At 31.8% G+C, this 24,089-nt stretch overlaps 1 protein-coding gene across 1 annotated transcript in view; it reads right to left on the bottom strand.

Annotated features, from left to right (window-relative positions):
* LOC111413691 (unc-13) overlaps nucleotides 1-22,903 on the bottom strand; it is a 68,629-nt gene extending 45,726 nt beyond the window's left edge. The window contains exon 1 of the mRNA XM_071199305.1: nucleotides 22,481-22,903. The gene's annotated coding sequence lies outside the window, so the exon portion shown is untranslated. The remainder of the gene's footprint in view (nucleotides 1-22,480) is intronic.
* Between the last annotated feature and the right edge of the window lie 1,186 nt (nucleotides 22,904-24,089).

The following is a 24,089-nucleotide window of genomic DNA, read 5'->3' on the forward strand; positions in this document are numbered from 1 at the left end:
CCGTTCTAGAGATACAGCCGCTCCGTACGCTTAACGGGACACCCTGTATTGGTCGTTTATAAAGATCTAGGCCAAGATAATTCACTTTTCTCCCTTTTTGTTACAGAAGATTGCAGATTAGACATTGATGGCAAAAGTCTAAATTCTGCTAATAGAATAATATTACACTATTTGGAAGCCACTACCTGTAATAGACTAAATATTGATAAAAGACAAAATATTACTAATAGAAGATAGATACTGAATCTAGATACTACGTGCAGAAGATTGTTTACTGCTTACACAAGATTATATATTGCAACCAAAAAACAAGATACTGATAATTGAAGACTAGATATTGCTTGCAAAAGACTATTTACTACTTATTTAGAAAACTGGGCACAGCTGACAGAAGACTTACTTATTCCATTTAGGTTCGATGCTTCAATCTGGCTTTATAAAATGAAAAAAGGATCTAGATCAACATTTTGTACTTAGTTTCTGGTGGGTGGCAGAACTAAACTTCTGCTTGTTAGCAGCACAAATAGAGGAGTTTACCATTGTTATTGACAGTTTGATATCACATAATCTACATGAAGCAAAATCCAATTATAACGTTGAACAATATTTCCAAAGTGGTCGGAAATCATTTTAGTGAATCAATTACATCATCAATTAACTAAGAAAATGTTTTGTACATCATATGTATGTTTACTTTTACTATTGGGATAATGATAAAGTTATCTTAGCAGTAGTAGTAGCTTTCTTATCTTTTTTTCTTGTTCTACGAGACGCTATAAGGAATTGTTTCATCGATCGGAAGTAGTTTCCGGTGAAATATCGCCCGGAACACATCGAACTTGGGTGGTGTTTTAAGTAGAATGACGCTCATGAGGAAGAACTCTCGTGAGAGAGATAATACATACTGACTGTTTTTAAATTGGCTTTACTGAAGCGGAAATCCGGCCGTACACGGGAAACTATTGCTGACAAGGGAAGCGACAAGTCCCGTAGACAGAGCTGCAGGCAATTTAAATGTAAATGGTGCCTAACGTTGCTGCTCCTGCTGCTGCTACGCCTGCTACCACTCGGTTGTAGGGAGGAAAGGTCAACAGTGTCTGGTGGACGTTGGTTTACTGAATCGTGTGGTTTTAGCTGCTGCTGCCATAAACTCTCGGTTGGGAAAATATCGACACGGACGCGGAAAATCCGGAACTGCATCAAAACCTGTCAAAGGTTAATGTAAAATCGAAGGGCATATTCGAGATTAGCCCGATTACGTTTTACTATCGAAAGCATGTTACCTTTTGGATGTCGGACATAAACCATCCGGGTAATTTGCCAAGAGAAAAGGAGATAAGTTATTATAAAAACGTTTTATCTGCTTTAAAACCCATATTTCATATTTAAAAAAAAATAATAGAATCTAAATTTATGAAAATTTAATTTAGACAGAATTAAAAACAAAATAAACGTATTGTTTTTGAAATCAAAATCCCCAAATATTTTCTATTTGCATTTTGGTCAACAAATAAAATACAAAAAGAGAAATCTAAATTTGAATTTCACTCAAACAAGAGAAACGAAACTGTGGCTAAAAAAGCCGTATCCACTGCATGCGAAATTAGAATTATTCATAAACCTTTTGCACATCGTCATGTTTTCACGTTCTATTTTAAAAATTTAAAACGAGAAAAAAATCTTTAACGATACAAAAAGGTGCTTGAAAAATCGAAACATCGTTTAATGGGGCAATTAAAAAATTTATTTTGTTCTATTTCTCGTGCTCAATATAAAATCCAGCTATTATGCAAAAAATTACAAAGGAACACGTAGATGCTCGATGAAAAGCAGAAAATGAGGAAATGCAATCCAACGAGACCCAAGGTTGCAGAGGAGGTCTTTTTCTAAAAACGGAAGGGCGTCGTTCCGAATGGATAAATAGGGTTAACGCTCCACGAAAATCGATTGAAACTGGCGGGGGTCGGTAGTATTTTTACCTCTCGCCTCTGACGACGACGACGACCGACAGTGAAGAAGGGAAACAGGTGGGTTTCCGCCCACTTTTTCATTATTAAACGGTTGTATCTCTAGTCCCTTTAACGAATTCTTCAATAATTTAAAGGAAAAATGAAACATACATATTTATACAGATATTTGCGTAATAAAAAATGGAGGGGATGAAAGAACGATGTAGGAACGTAGGAAGGGGAAAGGAAAAGTCGAACGCAAAAGGCGTCCGTGGCCAGCTTCACAGCTCTGCAACGATCTCACGTGGTCATCCGGAAAACTCAAGTGCTTTCCTAGATGCCAGAGGTGAGAGATTCCTTTTTCAGGCGCCATTTCGCTGGACCAGCAGATTTTTAGGACGAGCTAGGCGAAAGGAACGCAAGTCTAATCTCGTATGGGTAACAGGATGGGCTCTTCGATTTTTCCCGAAAGGTATATTAGATTATTTTATATTCTAGACTTGATTCGTACACATGACATTTCCCAGTATTGACACATTGAGAGAGAAAAAAACATTTTCAGGTTTAGAAATCGTTAAGAATTCGTTTTATAGGTTATCTTTTACACTGAATGAAGAAGTGGATTTGTGCGAAAAAGGAAGCCGATTTCGGAGAGAGAGATGAATCGCAAAATTGTGAGCGTTTGTGCACGAGAATCGATCTTACGTGCTTTCGGGTTCTCGCATCACACATCAATATCCCCCCAACACGAATGAATTCCTGGCCCTTTTATTCGATTTTTACTAGTAGGTAGCGACCCCGTTCTCTCAAGGGGTTTAATCAAAACGAAGCCACAATCGCACAGCAGAACTTTGGGAATTTGCTAACGTTGCTTTTTCTGTATAATACTTAACCAGACCGAAAAGACCGAACGTTTTTTTTTTCTCGCTTCTATGCCGTCTTTAAACATTAAACTAGAACTTCGCTAAAAGAACAAGACTTCCTTAAAACAGTCCGACGTACTTTAAAATTTAAAAGGATCCGTGTGTTTGGAATATTACACGAAACTTGTTTAAAATCTAAGAGTCTGCAGGAAAGACGCTTGGAATATAAACCTTAATGAGCTTCTTTAATTAAATTTTCACAACGCAGGAAGTCATAAAAATGCGCTGTCTAAATACTTTCAAGAAAATTTATTGCTAATTTGTTAGTCAAAAGTTTTTAAACATCATCAATCTAAATTTAATAATGACAAAAAAAAATCATATCTCAAGAACTATTTCAGATATCATGATGAAACATACTGTATTTTAAAGATAATTTAATCTAATTTTGGTGTACTAAATATATTTTCTTAACTTCCTTTGATCTGAACGCGATGATTTTTTGAATCTAACTCTGCGTACTTGATAATCATAAAGATTGTGAATCTGAATACAACATTTAAAAAAATAGTATTTTGAGAACTAATCGAGATATCGTGATGTAATAAACACCATTTTAAAGCAAATTTAATTTAGTTATGTCTCAAATAGGCGTTCTTAATTTTCTTTTATTCGGTCGTTATGATTTTTTGAAGCCAACTCGGCATGATCGATCAACGGATATTTAAAAAAATTGTATCTCAAAAGTGAATTGAGATAACACTTTAAAGCAAATTTAATCTAGTTTTGATGTTTTCAATATAAATTTTTAATTATTTTGGTTGATATGATTTTTTAATACAACCCTGTACATTAATGATACAACAAATAAGATTAATTATGTCAAATCGTTACATATAATAGTTAACTTTTTATTACACTGTTTGTATTGTTGGAAATTGATTCTACGAAAATATTTTAAACTCCGAAATTTACAATTTCTGTCTTTGTTGGGGTTTTAAAAGTTTCGAGGCGGCACAAACTTCGAACGGAAAGTTTTACTTCCGTTTGTAGGGAAATCAAATCAACGAATTGATTCCTGTCGATTCAAATGAGAAAGAAGTTCAAAGTAAGAATAGTATCCCTGGCACCAGATTTCAATCTGCATTATTTTTGATTATTTCCAACGAGTAGATTGAAAATTTGCAAATTGCTGGTTTATTTATTCGGAGTTCAAAGTTTAACTTGATAAATTTTAGAAATGATAATATTTTGTAAGGTAACTGTATACGATGTTGATCTCTTCAATCCCCCTTTCCTCTTCTATTTACCAGAACACAATGTTTTTACGACATATTTACTGTGGGGTTACCCTTTTTCGTTCCTCAAACATCTCAAGCGTTCGATATTTTATTCAAACAGACTTTTTCCCTTCACATTTACGGGATTTCTCAACGATAATGATGTTTAAAGCTTTTTGTGACTTTTTACAACTTTGAAAAGAACAACAATAGAAACTTTCTATATATAAATAAAATCAATAAATTTATTTGCAATTTAATTGATAAAGTTGGGGAAAGAAGGCCATATATTAAAACGCATTACAACCGCGGTATTGATTTTACCATTTGCAGCGGTAGATAATTTAAAAATACTTCAAGTTTATTATAACATCAGCGAGCACTAACTTATTTACGTTTTAAATCATTAAACAGTCGTGGGGAAACCGTTAGATTTAAATATTAAATAAAATTTACGTTTTAAAAGTTATTTAGTGCTCAATATCTTCCTAGCGACCGAAATTGAGCGGATAAATCTTTGGTTAGTTCTCTTTTATCGATATCTTCTTCGACAACGAACGGAAAACTTTACCATAAACCATCCTCGTCGTCTTTTTTAGATTTTCGCCCTAGATTTACTTTATAGTCCGCAATCGTACTTTAAATTATCCGTAGCCAGTATATTTCACGGTGAAATGAGCCAATAAAATGAGAGTTTGCATTTTTAAAGGTGAATTTTTAAAACTTTGCTTTAAGGTAGATTTTTGTGGTATTCTTCTGGATATGAATAGAAAGAGGTCCGGTATTGTTAGCTTATCCCGGATTAAAATGGTTTTCGGAGTTGGGTAACTGTAATAACAAAGCGTTATAATTCTAATTATCTCTATTGTTATTTTGTCCTGATTCGAATAAGAATGTTGGATTAAGTTAATTGGTTTTTACAATTTTTGGTTTACTAACTTTTATGTTCTAATTTTGTTACTCAATTTTCGGGAAAGTAAAATTCTCGCACTAGGCGATAAAACTTTTTCGATCCTCCCATTTTAAGTTTTTGCAGAACTACTAAAAAAGAAGGAACTAAGATAAAGTGTGGATTGGTGGTGGTGAATTTTAAATATCGTGAGAAATACGGAGAAACGCTGAAGGCGTTTACAAACAATGAGTTCGTTTAATAAGCGCACCCGCCGTTCAAAGCGAGATGGACGACAAAGTGGAAGCTTTGAGGTAATTAAAAAAAGATCGTTGCCGTGGCCGTCGTATTAAAAAAGTAGATGAAAAGACATGAAGAATCCGACTAATTCTTCTCTATAGCCTTAGGGTAGGTTCCTTTTGTGCGATTTTTTTTGCAGGGGTTGGTAAAGTTAATTACACAGATAATGGATGTCTTGAAATATATTTTTCAGTATTTTGTTAAAGATATTCATCATCTATTCTTGTCCAAAATCAATACTCAAAACTTTTTAACGTTGCAGTACTCGAGCCAAAGCAACCTGAGGTAATAGCCATTAAAATTTACGAACGGAATTTTAACCGTGGCGTTTCCCAGTGTGATTTAGGGCCGAAAACCAGTGTAAGTTATGAATGGAAACGACGATTTCCGGGGAAATAATCTGTTTCACACTCCACATCGAGGGGATTTTTACGGTTAAATGCCGAAACTTTATTGGGGTGTTTTGCAGCTCGCTAAAAGCAGAACTCTACATTGTTTCGTTTTGTTATACTTTTTGTTTGTGTTTTTAATTTTTTATAATTATGCACGCAATTCAATTCTGGGTTGTATTTGATTTCACATATTTCGACCAAATTGTTGACAACAATGTTCCCTAATGATGGTTTGAATGAAGCAAAAAAAGAGTATTTTCGAAAAGTGCTTGTAAACAAACAATCGATTTTAATTCTGCACAATCACATCCAATTACAAAGCAAGGTAATCCAAATCGAAAAGCAAGCAACCTCAAAATTAGCTAACAAATGCAATTTATATCGCATCAAATGAAGTAATTGTGATATCGCCATGAAATAAAAGCCATTCTAAAGCAAAATTAAGTAATATTAAATGATTTTTTACTTTAACATAAACATTTTTTTGATTTTTTGTTTTTTAAAACTCAACTTGGTTGTGTTCTAGTTTTTTCCGGTTACTTTAAAAGATTGTATGCGCCAGAACGCGAAAGAAGAATAGGATAATAAATACCACGACGATATTTTTCGCTATAATCCCCGCAGCACCGCACAAATGAATACCGACCGCTATAAAACCTTAACTCGGTGGCAAAAATGTGGGTATTAAATTTTAAAAGAACTCCACTTTATACAGTAGACTTTCCTTCATCTTGCTCTAGATATTCTAGACTTTTATAGCTACTTTTTCAATTAAGCGATTTCTTCAGGGGAAGAAAAAAAATAGCTTTAAGTTTCACGCCTTATTCAAATTGGATAACGAAAAAGTCCATTCCGGAAGCTTTCCTTTTTTATTTAGGGTTTTATTTTATTCGATTTCGGTTAATCGCTCAATATTTCGCTTTTAACTGGATATTATTTTCATTCACATCGGTTTCAGTTTGGCTCGGATTCAATCGACCGTTTAATAAAAAAAAAACCACTCTCTTTTATGAAAATCGAGTATGCGATAAAGTGTTGTTTCCAACCCAGAGCTTTCCACTATTTACCTTTATGTGTGAATAAAGAAAATAGGAGGAAGATTAAAATGGGAAAACCTACGGTTTCAGTTGACACAAGTTTTCCTTCATAGTTGACACAATACAGAGGTGTCGTTTTATTTACTTTGAAAATAACACGAAAGGAGAACAATTTTAATAAAAAAAAAATAATCTGGATGTATCGATTTTACTTTGGTGGTAAATTTATAGAGTTGAATTAATTGATTTAAAATTAAACGGCAAATTGTACCGATTTAGCTCGAAACGTGGAGAGAGAGACGTGATTTCTAGGATAAAATTGGAATTGCTGTGATAGTTGGTACAATTTGGGAGAAGTGAACGAGCTGGAAACACCGTTTTGGAGGCTGCATCTGTTGCAAATTAAACCACGGGAATTTCTCTTCGTCCTCTGTGGTGATGGAATATTTTCGGCTGATCGATTGGAATTAATTAATAACCAAATCAAAACTAGGTGCAAGATTTAACAGTGTAATTAAACGAAAATTTCAACATCAAAATTTTTAATTAACTGTAATTAGTTATCAAATCTAAAATTACATATTTTATATTTCCATAGATTAAAAGGAAAAAATAGCGACTTGTTTACATGTTCCCTTCAGAAAATACCCTATAATCTACGTTAAACACATATAATTTAATAAAATTTGCGTGTGCATGTCACACGTATCATTTTCCGTTTGGTGTGAGCACGATAAAAATAGAGCATTTTTTTGTTCATCAAACGCAGAATCTAAAAGGAAAATGTGAATGGCAAAAAAAAAGGAATAATGAAAGAATGGACCGTAAAAAAATCGGAAATCCGATAAAATCGTAACGAACGAACCAATTTTGCTCTTTCAAAACTCAATTTATCATCACCACTCAGGTATAGAATGATAAATTACAAATTAGTTGAACAAAACTTTCTAGAGTAACCACAAATTGTAAGTACTTGAGCCAAACACTTCGAGCGATGAGCATTGTTTGAAGTACAACGACATTTCAAGCCAATTTAAAGAGAAACTCCAATTAGTTTACGACTTACACTTAAGTTTTTATTCCCCTTTTTATATTAGTTGTAACATCGAATTTCCATTTCAAAAATATTTCAGAACCAAGAAATGAACAAAACGATATTTAGTTGTCGCCCTCTTTTACCAATAAAACGTGGTAATAAATTCTCCTTTACATTATTCTCTTTTCATTTACGATCCAAATTGGAAAGTATAGGCCCTGAGGAAATAATAATTTTATTACTGACGAGAATTATTACACCCGCTGAAAGTAAAACATTATAGCCAAAAATATAAATTTGTATTTCATGTTATTAAAACATTTTAATGTCATCGAATAAATATTATTATGTTTTGATTATATCAAGTAATAAATGTAAATACCGTCATTTATTTTATATGTCGAATTTTTTAATTCCCATTTTGAAGCAAATTTAATTAATACCTGAAAGCCATTTCTTTTAATTTTGATGTTATGATTTTTTAAATTAATATCTGCATATTCCGTTGAGTTTATATGTACAAAATTCAACAAATCGTATCTTAAAAACTAAATGAGATATCAAGATGATTTAAAGACCATTTTATAGCAAATTTAATCCAGTTTCAACACACCAAAAATATTTTCTTCGTTCTAATAAATACGATTTTTAAGTCAACTTTGTGGTGATTGAGGTTAAATTGAAAAAAATGTAATTTATATCATATCTTAAGAACGAATTGAGATACAATCATGAAATAAAAACCATTTTTTGTAATTCGCTACGGTAATGGAAGCTATAACAGTACTCAAACGGGTGCTGTAATGAGACTCCTTACAGCATCCGATGCTGTAATGAGATTTTAGTAACATTTTATGGAACCAGTTCAAGTTGGTGACATTGGGTCATTAATTTTTCTAGTTGTCAATGTGACAATTTTTGCCTATGGATGTTTAAACACGTTCTTAGCATCGAATACAAAGTCCACAATGATGAGGACATTGACTCTGAGCAATATCTCTTATTTTGGGAGGTGTACATTAAACATTTTTTTCAGGTGAATATATTTTGTGTTTTGACAGTTTCTAATTGTCAATTCAAAGTTTCTATTTTCAAGTGTTCCGGTGTTACCAACTGCTACATACCTATTTCCCTACGTTGCCAAAATTTACTTTATTTTTGTTAAAAAAAAGTATAAAAACGCGAATTACAAAAAATAGCATAAAAAACACGTTTCATAAGACTTAAAGCACTCATTCATTAAAAAACTCGTGGCTTCGCCACTCGTTTTTCAACTTGGATTCGTGCATTTCAAGCGTGTCTTACGAAACTTGTTTTTTAATATACTATTAAACCACAATTAATTAGTATTTAATGTGCTAAAAATCGTTTCTTTGTTTCCATAAATTTTGACGTGATTTAATTCACCGTTGTACAAATACTGCCAATAAATTTGATAACTTCAATTTACCAAACCGATTTTACGCTTTATGTCATAAAACTTGACATCGATTAATCATTGAAGGTACAAAATTAATGCTTCAATTTCGAAATCGCGACAACCAATGCCTAGGTAAATTTGAGTCTACACACGAATTCGTTTTCGAAAATACAGTTTTTAATAATCTAGGTTTTATTCTTTTTTATTCCTTTTTTGCTAACTCTTTTTGTCGTATTTCCCTTTTTCATTTTATGGTGAAACAAAAAACAAATGGATTTAGGGTGTATAATTGATGAACGGTGGTGATAAATTGGATTTTTATAAAAAAAAATAGACGAAATAACACAATATTTTTGTTGTGCTGTACCAAATTATTACGCTAGTTGAAAAAAAAATTGTAAAAACGAGTTTTTTAAAGTCAACAACAAACAAAGAAAGAGTTATTATAACTTTTTTAATGTGAAAATTTGGGAAAAGACAATAAAAAATGCGCAGTACACGGTTGAGCGATTCATAAAATGAAATTTTCATGGAACTTTGGGCCAAAATAATTAAAGCATTGTTAAAACAGCAGGTGTTCGCTGCGTCGTTTTTTTTTGAGTATTTATGAAATTAACAATGGTTCGACTTTTTCAAATTCATTATAAACGAAAAATTTTACAATAATAAAGTTTCTCTCTGAGGCTCATGAGGTTTAAAAAACATGTTGAAACACACAAATGAATTATTTTCCACTGCTCATCACTTTGACTGTTAAAAAAAGTTTCATCAGCTCCAATATTTTTAATATACAGTTCTGAAATAATGATATTAGCAGCCAACAGAGCATGTAGTCTTAAAGGATAGAAGCTACGATAAAAATTGTTACATTAATATTAGGGACGATATTGAGAGATATAAGGCCAAAGTTTAGGAGTACAGAATTTATCTACTGTTAAAGGATGATGTTTAGACACACGAGAAACAATGTTGTAAGAGATTGTGTTAAGTGCAAAGATAAAGAAGAATGTTATAGGAGATGAGGGACGATGTCAAGGGAAGATGTTAGGAATGATGAGTGGTAATAGAGATAATGCTAGCCAACTCCCATTGCAGTAGAAAGAAAACTTACAAGACTGGAATGAATGGGAGAAGTGCAAAAATGCTGGGAAGATGAAATGTACAATGATGCATGCGAACTGGTGAAGGTGAGAATGTTGCGAAGAGCAAACAAAGGGGAATGGAGGAAGAAGATAAAAGAGGCCAACTCTTATATTGAGCTGTAGTGCTATTAGAAAGAAGTAAGATGCACTGGTGTTGAACTATTTCCAGCACGATGAAAATAGCTATGTAGTGATGTTGTTGTGAATGAAAACAGACACCTGGTGAATGAATAGTTAATAAGGTAAGCGATGGATGGCAGAGATATATTTGGACAATCAATATTTAAATTAATAATGAGATATTGAGATTATAACAATGGTGGCCTAGTTAATGGTTATTCGTGCCATCAAATAAATAATTCAGTTTTATTTGGATATTCAATTAATGGCCGAATTTACAGTCACTGTACAAAAAACGATCGAAATCATAATTCAAAGTGAAAAGCACTACTTTTCATCTTTTAAGTATATGCTCACTGTGAAGCGATCCAATATCCTACGTATAAATTGGGTAACATCGACAATACAAGTCCTATATAATACAAACAATGTGAATTATTAACATGTATTAATTTCCTAATTAATCCATAAATTCAATCCTGATGATAATGTTTCTATACAATAATCTCAAAATGAAAATACAAACTGTCATACGAAATTCTGATATAGAAAGCCGCACTTTGAATTATTCACAACCTCCTAGAACCCCTAGGTAGTTTTCAGCTATTTTACGGTATAAGATATAAACGTGATTTGCAACCCGATAGCGAGGTGAACATGAATAAACAACGAAACGACCTACACGCAGAATTTTGCAGCTCAACGGAAAAATTCAAATAGCAACTTGATTTCGAAACTCCTATTTTTATTATCTTGAACATATAAGATCTTGTTATTTTCTGAATAACTTTAAATAAAAATCTAATAAAAATATAATCAATTAATTTAGGATTCACTAATTTAATTTCATTTCATTTTTGTAACACATGAAATCTTCTTTAATACCATACTATTAGAGGAGTCTCGAGTACAAATTGAGAACGCGATATCGATTTTAGCTTAAACTGTTATTTTGTCTTCTATCTCATCTTTACCTCGATTGTAAAATAGACAAAGAAGATTAAATTTGATATAAAACTGTCGATTTTAAATATTGTGTAGTAAATAAAATAAATTTTTGTTTCATGGAAAACAAAACAGCATGTTTGGGACACCTGCATTTGTAAATGGAGTCCATCGGTGGTATTATAATACGATTACCGAATTGATTACCTTGTATATCGCATTAATTTCCGTGAAATAGGCTAAATTATGTGGAGCCATTTCGAACTACGCAGATTCTGTTTACGGGATTTATCCAATAAATTGGAGTTGTTAAATTTAACTCATTGGTACAATTGAAAAATTAACAATCCAGATTATTTGTTAATTAATGTAAAATTGAAATTAATCAGATTTTTTTTTAATTTTAATCTTGGAATGTAAACGCATAAAATAAAGCCCGAATTGGGGGAAGAAACGTTGTTTTTAGTAAGCAAAAAGAAAGATTCGCTTTACGATAAGCAATAAAGTAACCCTCTTTAATGCAGGTCACCTCGAGACGAATCGTACTTCAGTCGTTATCGTTCCTCCTTTTTGTCTCCTTGTTTACACCCGTTGTTACTCTTGACGTTCGAATAATAGAATTTTATACGACCCAAACTGTAAACCTATTTTTTGAAATCAATACTTATAATTTCATGAATTGTGAGTAAAAAATGTTTCCTCAACTACATCTTTTTCAAAGTCCACCATCATACAATATTCATGACACCAAACGGCCCCAATATGGTCAAGTACATACATTGTAGAACTGAAGTTATGTTGAAGTTGCTTTCAACGAAAAATAAAAAGCGTGTATCGATGTCGATTTGCGAACAGGAGTAGTGTTCGGCTCTTGTACGATTTTAATGGTGACTCGACTGAAATCGATTTTGTATTTTGTGCTCACATCATCGAATTATTCTGCAAAAATTATTTATTTTCTCTTAAATTAAAGTTTGAATAATTGTAATAAATTTGGATAAGTGTAGTGATTAGAACCAATCAAAAACCGATTGTCACAAGCGGTAACAATATGTTTTGTTGAAATGATATCACATTTAGGGCGAGTACACACATGCACGGATACGGTTGGTGCCAATTCATCTCCCACACAGTCAAAGTATAAACGCATTACCGACTCGTGTCACTCTAATTGCACCCTTGCCGCTAATACCAAGTTTATCCCGTTAACGCGTTCGAACATGCAGGCGACGGACGACGAACGCCACTGCTGCCGCACCCCCGAAAATAAATCGATTCATGCCATCCAGTTCATTCTATCTGCACACCCAAAAAGCGGATTACGTGTACCATTCAATTTCGATGGACGATCGTCAATTAATATGTTTTTCAACTGACACTCATGGATTACGCCAGGAATAATATATATAAAAAAATATTAGACTTTAAATGATTAAAAACATATTAGATATTATTTTTTTTAATAATTGGTGTCTAAAAACAATACGGATAAATAAATAATTGAAATTAAACATTTAATAATGAATACGTTACTTACGTATTCGACTAATGAGAAAATAATTATATATAAATCGATTAATTTTGTTTACATTAAAGCCACGACCCCGTAAACATTAGCGTCGAATGGGTTATTTAGTTAGTTTTGTGTAATGAGTTCGAGCTTATTGTTACGGACATAACTGTGTCACGCAGGTGCTTTCGCCATTGAGGATAAATATCATTCCAGTTCTGTTGAGTTGTTAGCACATATGTGGCACAATTTTGTTTTGGATCTGTTGGAAACATCACTTTCCTTTCGAAATAACAAAATTGTAATTTTAAATAAATGCGGTTAACAAATAAATAAACATTGATGCTAGAACGACATATAATGCAATGCCTCGGCTGCAAATGACCTTGGATAATTCAAGCAGATTAGAAAGTACAGTCGATTTCGTTTAATTGGGACACATCGGGAACAAGCTATTTTGTCCCAATAAAGCGGCTGTCGTCTCTATAAAGCGAAGTATGCATAAATTAATGTTTCGATTTCGTTCTTTGAAATTTGAGAAAAAAATTTTTGAAATAATCGAAATTTTTTCAAATTTTGCAATTTTAAAAATTCATATAAAATCCACTTCTTGGAATATGAGTATGAAAATTTCCCAAAGTGTTAATAAGAGTGTCCTCTTTCCAATAAACCAACCTAGTTTGAAAAATAACTTTTAGTTTTTGAGAAAACAATATTTGAAGTTTTGATAAAGTTTTCGATGTTGCAATTTTCATCGATAATTTTCAAAATTCGCTATAAAATTAATTTCTTGAAGGATCCTTGTGGAAATATCACCAATTATGAATTAAAGTATCCTCTTTTTAATGCAAAAAGCCGTTTTGAAAAATAACTTTCAGTTCGTGAGAAAAAAATTTTTGAAATAATCGAAATTTTTTCAAATTTTGCAATTTTAAAAATTCATATAAAATCCAGTTCTTGGAATATGAGTATGAAAATTTCCCAAAGTGTTAATAAAAGTGTCCTCTTTCCAATAAACCAACCCAGTTTGAAAAATAACTGTTAGTTTTTGAGAAAACAATATTTGAAGTTTTAATAAAGTTTTCGATGTTGCAATTTTCATCGATAATTTTCAAAATTCGCTATAAAATTAATTTCTTGAAGGATCCTTGTGGAAATATCACCAATTATGAATAAAAGTATAATCTTTTTAATGCAAAAAGCAGTTTTGAAAAATCACTTTCAGTTCGTGAGAAAAAAATTTTTGAAATAATCGAAATTTTTTAAAAATTTTAAAAATTCATATAAAATCCACTTCTTGAAATATGAGTATGAAAATTTCCCAAAGTGTTAATAAGAGTGTCCTCTTTCCAATAAACCAACCCAGTTTGAAAAATAACTTTTAGTTTTTGAGAAAACAATATTTGAAGTTTTGATAAAGTTTTCGATGTTGCAATTTTCATCGATAATTTTCAAAATTCGCTATAAAATTAATTTCTTGAAAGATCCTTGTGGAAATATCACCAATTATTAATTAAAGTATCCTCTTTTTAATGGAAAAAGCAGTTTTGAAAAATCACTTTCAGTTCGTGAGAAAAAAAATTTTGAAATAATCGAAATTTTTTCAAATTTTGCAATTTTAAAAATTCATATAAAATCCACTTCTTGGAATATGAGTATGAAAATTTCCCAAAGTGTTAATAAGAGTGTCCTCTTTCCAATAAACCAACCCAGTTTGAAAAATAACTTTTAGTTTTTGAGAAAACAATATTTGAAGTTTTGATAAAGTTTTCGATGTTGTAATTTTCATCGATAATTTTCAAAATTCGTTATAAAATTAATTTTTTGAAGGATCCTTGTGGAAATATCACCAATTATTAATTAAAGTATCCTCTTTTTAATGCAACAAGCAGTTTTGAAAAATCACTTTCAGTTCGTGAGAAAAAAATTTTTGAAATAATCGAATTTTTTTCAAATTTTGCAATTTTAAAAATTCATATAAAATCCACTTCTTGAAATATGAATATGAAAAGTTCCCAAAGTGTTAATAAGAGTGTCCTCTTTTCAATGAACCAACCCGTTTTGAAAAATAACTTTTAGTTTTTGAGAAAACAATATTTGAAGTTTTGATAAAATTTTAGATGTTGCAATTTTCTTCGATAACTTTCAAAATTCGCTGTAAAATTAAGTTCTTGAAGGATCCTTGTGGAAATATCACCAATTATTAATTAAAGTATCCTCTTTTTAATGCAAAAAGCAGTTTTGAAAAATCACTTTCAGTTCGTGAGAAAAAAATTTTTGAAATAATCGAAATTTTTTCAAATTTTGCAATTTTAAAAATTCATATAAAATCCACTTCTTGGAATATGAGTATCAAAATTTCCCAAAGTGTTAATAAGAGTGTCCTCTTTCCAATAAACCAACCCAGTTTGAAAAATAACTGTTAGTTTTTGAGAAAACAATATTTGAAGTTTTGATAACATTTTCGATGTTGCAATTTTCATCGATAATTTTCAAAAGTCGCTATAAAATTAATTTCTTGAAGGATCCTTGTGGAAATATCACCAATTATTAATTAAAGTATCCTCTTTTTAATGCAACAAGCAGTTTTGAAAAATCACATTCAGTTCGTGAGAAAAAAATTTTTGAAATAACCGAAATTTTTTCAAATTTTGCAATTTTAAAAATTCATATAAAATCCACTTCTTGGAATATGAGTATGAAAATTTCCCAAAGTGTTAATAAGAGTGTCCTCTTTCCAATAAACCAACCCGTTTTGAAAAATAACTGTTAGTTTTTGAGAAAACAATATTTGAAGTTTTGATAAAGTTTTCGATGTTGCAATTTTCATCGATAATTTTCAAAATTCGCTATAAAATTAATTTCTTGAAGGATCCTTGTGGAAATATCACCAATTATGAATTAAAGTATCCTCTTTTTAATGCAGAAAGCAGTTTTGTAAAATCACTTTCAGTTCGTGAGAAAAAAAATTTTGAAATAATTGAAATTTTTTCAAATTTTGCAATTTTAAAAATTCATATAAAATCCATTTCTTGAAATATGAGTATGAAAAGTTCCCAAAGTGTTAATAAGAGTGTCCTCTTTCCAATAAGCCAACCTAGTTTGAAAAATAACTTTTAGTTTTTGAGAAAACAATATTTGAAGTTTTGATAAAGTTTTCGATATTGCAATTTTCATCGATAATTTTCAAAATTCGCTATAAAATTAATTTCTTGAAGGATCCTTGTGGAAATATCACCAATTATGAATTAAAGTATCCTCTTTTTAATGCAGAAAGCAGTTTTGAAAAATCACTTTCAGTTCGTGAGAAAAAAAATTTTGAAATAATCGAAATTTTTTCAAATTTTGCAATTTTAAAAATTCATATAAAATCCACTTCTTGGAATATGAGTATGAAAATATCCCAAAGTGTTAATAAAAGTGTCCTCTTTCCAATGAACTAACCCAGTTTGAAAAATAACTGTTAGTTTTTAAGAAAACAATATTTGAAGTTTTGATAAAGTTTTCGATGTTGCAATTTTCATCGACAATTTTCAAAATTCGCTATAAAATTAATTTCTTGAAGGATCCTTGTGGAAATATCACCAATTATTAATTAAAGTATCCTCTTTTTAATGCAGAAAGCAGTTTTGAAAAATCACTTTCAGTTCGTGAGAAAAAAAATTTTGAAATTTGGATATCCGGCCGAAGGAGTTGCAGAATACCCGGTATCTGGCTTTTCGCAAAATCACTGGTGTTTACGATACAAAGTTAAGTCGAGGTTGTTTACAGCCGAACTGCTACAGTTGTTACATCCATACAGTATTGGACAGCACATCTCAGCTTAATAACCCAACATCATATCGTCTCTGTACTAATTAACTCTATAATGTTGTCCAATATAGTATCGGCTTATTTAACGAAAAAAATACACTCTCCGTGCCAAGTTAATTCCAAAACCTAAAGACCATCAGCATATTTTCTCCGTTCTAATTAACCCAAGCTATCTTGTAATATGTTTTGTCAAATATTGAGTCACAATGCATGTCTGATGCAAGACTCTCAGACACAAATCCAAGATTCCCAAGGAATGTTAAAAGATTTCTGAAATTCCTTGGAGATGGAACTAAATTTACACAGATCTTGGAACACATTTTGAAAGTAGCTTATTTCATAATCACTTCTAATTATAAAAATTGTTACTAAAAAAAATTTTGTAGTCCCACATAAATTCCCCAAGATTAAACCGAATTTCGTCCCACTACCCTACATAAATTTACGACCGGTTCGTTCATCGCAATATCTGCGAGGTCTCAAGAGGTCAACAAATGAAAAATTCCATCCATTTCCGGACACGTCACTCGTGGATGCACCGGCCACAAACTCGAATTTCGGGGGACCTCGAATTGTCCCGTTCAAAATTGATGTTACCTAATAGTCTAATAAATCGACTATTTAGTTAGAGGCGAGTGTAAAGCGACCGAAAGCGCACTATAGAATGGGTCTCCATTGTCCCCTGTTCTTATAACAAAACCCTCACCCGAAACAATAAACCAGGATGGGGACAAAACCTGTAATTAATTTAAGTTTACGTGGATAGATATTTTGTATTGTTATTGAGTAATAATGATTAACAATGAGATTGTGCTTATTGCAATCAAGAATTTAGGTTTATTTTTTGAAAATCCAATTTAACTAGTTATTGTAGAGTTGGGAGTTCGAAATTAGATAACATTAATTACCAATCAGAATCACAATCAACTTAGATTTTGTATGAATATAAGGAATTTTGACACAAGCCGTTTTAATTCTGTTCCGCTCCTGTGAAAACAGTCAGTCGAACAGGAGGTTCACGGTTGAAAGAGGAGTAAGCTTCCAGCGAAGGAAGAGGAAAAGCTGGAGATGAAGGGAACGTGGAGACTAAAACTAAGATGTTTCTTGAAACTTTGGTTAGACAGTAGGAAGGCGGGATTCTGAACCCGATCGATAACCACCCAGCTAGCAACCTCTCAAATCCCGGTGGATCTTAAAGCGAAATAACACGAAAGTTTGTATTTACTACAAACACTAAACAAAACCAAATATTTGTTTTTTTCTTTGTTCGTTTTTAAATAAAGAAATAAAAATAATTAAACTCCGCTTTTATATACATAAATCTATTTGGAAATTTGCGCAAGATCTGTCATTTTAACTTCCTCCATAAACTTTACAGCGTAAATTGTCTAATTATTCATTAAACAAGTTTAGAAACACTCAAGAGACTTTGAAGTGCTTATGCTAAAATGTTTTCTCTATCGTCGCAACTCCATATCTATTCTATCACCTTTGGTCCTTTAGAACTGTATTTACCTAAGTAATACATGAGAGCGACACATATGTTCACGTCAAAATTGAATTCAAACTCTAATTAGCTCCGGCATAAATGGATAAATTAAATGTTTAAAATTTTCTATAGCAATATAATAAAAATTAATAGTTATTTAAAAATGTTGTAGATATTTATTCATGAGCTTTGAATATAGATGAAACCGCTTCCGACCTAGTCTCGGTAACCCCGAGACCGTTAAAGGTAAACACGGCCGAGTTACTTTGACACAACTTGATGCTGGGCAACTGATGCTTATGAAACTTTCATGATATACCAAGAAAAATATTTTATTTAATGAAAAAATTCGTTTTTTATGCAGGGTGAGTCAATATTCACTCCCCAGCCCTTAGATTGGAAATTTCTATTAAAGAAACTGTTGCTCCGGAAGTCTTTAAATTTGATATAACCTAACTAAAAACATTCTTTTGTAACCTCAAAAAGTTTTATTACTTAATTCCTAACCGTTTTGAAGAACACTATTTTTTTCTTGATTCGACTTTTAATAAACGTTAAATTTACCAAGGTATAAAGATACATATAAAATAAAACTAGAACTAACACTAGACCTAGAACTAGAAAGTTTCCGGTTTAATCGTGCGTCTTCAGACACCCTGAACTAACTCTAGTACTAGAACTAAGACTAGATCTAGAACTAGAAATATTCGGGTTTAGCTGTCTTTAGAGACGCATGTCTAAACTCGAATGTTTTTAGTTCTAGGTCTAGTCTTAGTTCTAGTACTAAAGTTAGTTCTAATTTTAGTTGTTATTTAGTGTTAGATTGTTTTATATTTTTTTTGGAGTAAAACTAGAACTAACACTTGATCTGGAACTAGAAACATTCGGGTTTAGCCGTACGTCTCTAAAGACAGCTAAATCCGAATGCTTCTAATTCTAGACCTAGTGTTAGTTCTAGTGATAGTGCTAGTGGTTGTTCTAATTGTTATTCAGAGCTAGATTGTTGTATATTTTTGTTGAACTAAAAGTAGAACACTAGACTTAAATTAAGATTTAGCTGTACGTCTTCAGACTTCCCAATCCTTTTAGACAAAGTATTGCCTCTATTTCACTTCAACAAACGTCAAAATAAACCGAAGTACAAAACGAAAGAAACTGTAATTGCGAGTAAAAAGTTGTTATTTTAATTAAGGTTATTGATTTTAACTCAAAAGCTTCAAACTCAGTTTAAATCACAATCACGACATAAAAGTTTGAATTACAGAAAATTAAAAAAGTGTTTAACAGCAAATTGAAAAACCATTATTTGTTGAAAAAATATTCGCACACGCCGTTTTCCCTTTTATTGGAAATACACGAAAAGTTAATTAACCTCAATAAACAGACACAAAATAAATTTTTTGGAATTCTTTTCATTGTCTACCGACCAATCAAAAATTAACCCATTTTTTGCTTTGGAAAACAACTCCGAAACGTCGTGTAACGGTTTACAACCTATTTCCGCTATTTTTTTCAATTACAGAACAATGCATGTTACCCTGTACAAGTGTGCGCCTGTTCAGAGTCCACTTTGATTGCATCATTAATTCCCGTGTGGGTGGGAATAAGAGGAACAAAAAATCACCGCACAATCACCACGTGTGCACATGTCGAGCTTCAAACCAGGAAACACAATACATATAACCTATACAGAACCGAACGAACGAACGGACCGTGTTTTTACCCCCGAGTTAGTTTTTTTTCATCGTAATTTCTTTCACGATAACGACACAACATAACCGACTCGCGCTCTATGCTTTGCTTTCGATCGATATTTCCCATTTACAGAATGAATTCCTAACACCATATAACATACAAAAAGAATTTATCATAGGATTTTTTCATTCACGAAAGATATCCTTAGATTTATTATTATCGTTAATTTACGATTTAAAATTCTAACACATCGTATTCGATATACACTTGATGTTTTGAATTGCCACGATTTCCTTTGGGTTGGAGTTGTTTTTAGTTTGGGGCGGGTCTCTTTCGATTCTCTCGATATTCGCTCCCCGTTTTCCTCGTTTTCAAGCTTTCACCAACAGAAGTGCCTCATTATTTATGTTCTTTTCGCGAAATACCTTCATATACACCGAAATCCCCCATCCCTCTTCCAAAAGAGCCGAAAAGAGGTACGCTTGAAACGAGCCAGTGGGGTGTAATGGGATATTTCGTCGCTTGGCTAAAAACAAAAATGATTTATGGAACATAAATTTGAACGCGACTCTTTGAAACTGAAATAGTTAATAACAATAGTAATAAATTCTTACACAAATTCATAAATTTTATTATAATAGAATTTAAAAAAAAATCTTGAATCTGATCCAAGATATCAACAAGTTAGAAAACTTCATTGTGGGAGCTAAGGCATAAGAGTTACAGGTCGTATAAGCCAACAACTCGAGTGACCCTTTTCCAACACCATTAGCAACACCAAAAAGCTGACGAGAAACATGACGACATGTGCCAAAAAGTAACTTGTTGAAGTTTTTTTATTTTAATCGTTTAAAATTTTTAGCTGTATAAAAATACTTCATTGTATAAGTTTTAAATTACCATAAATTTCGCTTTTTAGCCAGCATAATAATAAGTTTGCGTGGAAAATAATACATTTAAGACGAGGAATGTGATTAAACCTTGGATGGAATTACGTTATGCAGAATACATATAAGACTTTAATGAGTTTTTGGGTTATGCATAAGGAATGAGCATAATGGTATCTTTATATTATAAAAAGGAGGTTATAAATTGAGAACTAAAGTCAATTAAAATAAATCAATATTTTGAAATATCGATTTAATCTTCTTAAATTATCTCCAAACTCTATATATTTGGTTCAAGTACATGGGTTCATTCTTGTCCTCATTTCTGTAATGCTCTACTCATTTCCTTTGAGGTTGTCATTGCAATAAGCAGTAAGTGATGAAGAATCCTATGGTGAAGAGATAGACATAAGGAACGTTGAGTGGCTCAAAAAGGAGTTTATTCCTTGGTGGCATAAACACTTTGATGCTGACTGCGACCATGCAATTGCAAAACGATGCTTCCCCCAAAGGTATGTAGTGTTTATGGGATCACTAATCTTTCTATTTCTCCGCAAGCTCAGTATTTTACCTAATCATGGTCGGAAGGAAATCGGTTTGGCCAAGTGATAAGACAACCTCGAAAATTTGTCTGGCTCAGAATCTGACAGCAATGGTACTATTGATAATGATGATTTTGCAAAGTAGTATAAGGAACCAAAATCAAGACGTCGTTCAGTGGATTAATGCAGAGGGTTGCACGAAGAAAGCTGCATTATGAAAAAAGTTCCTCTCAAACAGTACTTTTTTCTAAGTCAGGAAAGTATGGGATGAAGATTTAGGCATATAACTTCGTATGCGAGATAGAACCTGGGCCGCAAATGACCTTGGCTTTATGACCTTGTCATATAAATAACTATTATATACCTACTGAAGTAGCGAATATATATTTTTGCTGGCCGTTAAAGAATCTAGTCGTACAACTTTATTTTTTCAACAGATCCCGATAAAACATCGTAATTTAACAAACAACCATTATATACTGTGACAACAGTGATATATTTCTGCTCGTTAAAAATTCTAGTCGGGATCGCTTCAGGTCTCTTAAAGATAAAACGCGGTATCATTAAAATTTTAAATTTTTGATAGAATAATACGTTACAATTCTCTAATCGAAAGATATTAACACTGACATTTTTAATTCTAGTTTATTGTAGTTTCAAACAAAGGTTATTTAGTCATAATTTGCCTTTTTTGTTGTAATTTTTCATGCACTTAGTTTCAATTTAATAAATTTTCATTGTAGTGGATCGAGAAATGTTTCACTTTAAGTAAATATTCTTTCAATAATACTTGAAGTTTCAAGCAATTTATGAAATGCGTGTTTGAAGAAAAACTTTTCCTGGCAAACTTTTATTTAACTTATATAAATTATTGATAATAACGAACAAGGCCTTAAGAAGTCAATTTATTACTTTTAATTAATTTAGAAACATTAATCTAATTATGAATATAAGTCGATTAAAGTAAAAGGCGAAGAAGAAGTAATCCATTAAAAACTAACTATTAACACCATCAGCTTTCAACGAATAATCGAGAAAGACACAAAGTCTTTTAATTGGGATGGCTTACAAATTAATTACTCTCTTTGGATAATTCAATAAAATTGGAAAATATCACTTTTTAGAGGTAGATACTCTTTTATTTTTAGTTAATTTAATCGTTTTCACTAACCTTTATCAATATACTTAATTTTCTTAAATTTTTCTACATTTCTAGATTTTTTATCAATCCAATTCCATTTTGGCGAAATCGGCGCAGAGACCCAAAACGTCGAAGACCACAGCTTATAACACTTTTTATTAATCCACACGCACTCCTCATTTTTTCCAATAAAAATTGTAAATTTTTCCAAAAATTATTATTAAAAAAAAATTATTTTGCACTTGTTGAATTTTTTATTTTCTTATCTTCTGCAAGAATTAAATTTAAAAAATTGAATTTCGTGCACTAAAATTGGGGGATCACTTTCGATATCTGATTATTATAGTTTTGGGCGATTGCAAAAAATGTTCTTGTGGGGGTTAAAACAGAACATGCGGGCGACCCTCGAAAGGCCGGTTCGGACACGTTAACTGAGTGCGACGGGATTGAACTGGCCCTCTAAGGGTTACAGTCAGGGTTTGGGCCTGCGCCCCGACCAAGAGCAACCCCTCATATTGATTGCCCCCCATTCCCTCCTCAGAACGTCCATCCCCATACCGGTTTAAAGTCGACGTCGTCTACAACGTCGCGGTGCTAGTGTGTTGCTTAATGCTAATTCGAGTTCCCTCCTTTTACCGTTTACTTTTTAGCTTCATTTTTTTGGTTAGATTTAAATTCGAGTAGGGAAAATTATAAATTGTAGAAATGAAATAAAAAAAAAGAAATGAATCGGCTCCTCCACCAAAATTAACATTTAAGTTAAAAATTTTTATTAATCCCAATTTAAATTTTAGAATCAAAAAAATCCTTTTGTGTTAAGATTAATTAAACATTCTTTAATCATCTTAAAGATAATGTTCTAGTTGAGAGTGTAACATTTAATTAATTAGAAGACGAGAAGTCCTCAAAGGACTTGTTAGCTATGTTGGTGAAATTTAATATCATTAAATAAAACACTAAGATCCTCAATTTGTTGAATATATCCAATTCGGCATATTTGTGGAATGTATAATAAATCGGGGATTCAATTTATTTACCATAAAGAAAACTTTCTTTTAATAAATTTTCCCAATTCAATAATACGAATTTTTCTAAAATAACCGTTTTCATTTTAACACGAAAATAATGAATGGAAATTTTAAACCGTTCAAAGCGAAATTGTCCAAGGCGCCATTCATCCAGTCTAACGCATTCCTTTAGCTAATCTACGATCTAAAAGACACCTGTTGTGTTTGTTGAATCTATAATGGAACCAGGTTTCATGCCAAAAACGATACGATAAAAGTTCTAGAAAATACCCATGAAATTAATTCAAACAAAAAAAATTTAAAAATCGTTTCTTATAATATGAGTAAAGTTAATAATTGGGGGAAAAATCCACATTAAGAGTGGCGTTTTCATTTCATATATGAGAAAGACGAAGAAATTCCTTTAAAGAACGAGTTTCCGTTTTCCTTGTCTAACCATAAAGAGACTTGACGTAAAAGAGCAGTCGACGATTCGAATTTAAAAGAATTATTTGGCACACTTTCAGTCGACGCTCGTTCTCGTCCTCAATTTCTTCTCATTCTCTTGAGCGTGTATTTTTTTATCTTCACACACGATTTGTTCTAGAATTAGATATAAAACGCAATTAAAT

The sequence above is a fragment of the Onthophagus taurus genome, chromosome 10, assembly GCF_036711975.1.
Source record: "Onthophagus taurus isolate NC chromosome 10, IU_Otau_3.0, whole genome shotgun sequence".
Lineage (NCBI taxonomy): Eukaryota > Metazoa > Arthropoda > Insecta > Coleoptera > Scarabaeidae > Onthophagus > Onthophagus taurus.